Source organism: Schistocerca americana, chromosome 7 (genome assembly GCF_021461395.2).
Source record: "Schistocerca americana isolate TAMUIC-IGC-003095 chromosome 7, iqSchAmer2.1, whole genome shotgun sequence".
In the NCBI taxonomy this organism is placed as follows: Eukaryota; Metazoa; Arthropoda; class Insecta; order Orthoptera; family Acrididae; genus Schistocerca; species Schistocerca americana.
Genome location: NC_060125.1, coordinates 123,273,910 through 123,275,265, shown reverse-complemented (window position 1 = coordinate 123,275,265; position 1,356 = coordinate 123,273,910).

Below are 1,356 nucleotides of genomic sequence, written 5' to 3'. Positions count from 1 at the left end.
AATATCTCAACATATTTTAATTTGTTTGAGTGTACCTTTCGCTAAGTGTGATGTACCAAAATTCCTCTCCTGTTCAAACACGAGTCAGATTACTCTTCCTTCTCTTCAGGTGTACCTCTGCCCATGGATGTGAGACTTACTGTAAGATCTCAGACTACCTTTGTTCTATAACCATTTGAAGTGGGAAATGTGTTGCCATCCCTTCAGTTTGCAGCTCCTGATGGGTTCGATCACTACAACATTGTCATGAATAATTCTCCTAACTCGGCACAGTCCAAAGTAGGCACAGAAAAATATGTGACTCATGATCTTACTTTTTCGTGATATTTCCTTCATCTTTAACAGAACCTTTCCACCTTCACCAAGCTTAAGCTGTCTTCTCACGCCTTTCTGATTAACTATAAATACACTTTTAACTGGCGCAGACATCCACGTTGATATTACTGCCACGAACTAATTTGTAGCATATGTTCCCCTATTTCCAGCATTTACCGCCCATTAAGGCCTCATAACTCGAATAGCATTTTCACCATCACTGTTCAGTGCTCTTTCTTCTTTCCTCTCCGTCTCAACCACTAGAACAGCTGCATTCGCTGTATCTGTAGCACATATGTTTTCCTGGTGTTTTATCATACATTCTTCGTTCACACTTTGCTACTCAGCTCGAATAAACATCACCTTAAGGTGTATCTAGCACCGGTTGATCCATCCTTTTGAATGAAGAAGTGTGTAAAACGTGCTAGCGGCCTTTTCTTAAATAATAAACCATACGTACTCTATCTCATCATCTTCGGAGTCGCTAGCCCAAACACCTTCCCATTTGTCGTCATCATCTTCACAACATCCTTCAGTACCTGATCCTCTTCTTCTACCGCTAATTCTGTCCTCGCCTCTGTCGTCAGAACATCTGATGAATCTGCTTCATTACCCTCGTTTTCCTCTTACAAGGAACCTCTTGACTGCCAGGTCGCAAAAGGCCAGTGATGCGTATGCCACATAATGTCTTCCATGCAAGCAAAATATTGGCTGCTAATAGCAACAGGGGTGGGACTGGAGATATACAATGACAAGACCGGCATGAGCCGATGGAGAGTAGTTGAATTGTGTAGACAACGAGTAACTCACAACAGTGCTACAGTGTTAATACAAAGCAGAACAATGGCAACGATAAGCAAACAAAAATTGCATTACATCAACAACAACAGTTGCCGAACTTGACATTTCTTCAGAACGGAAAGGAATTTCGCAGGGTGAGAAAGAAGTGGCAGATGGAATATTAGCATTTCTACGAGACGAGTTAGTAGAATATATGGTTTGTATACGCTCGATTCTGTGGCAATATCCATTAGGAACACA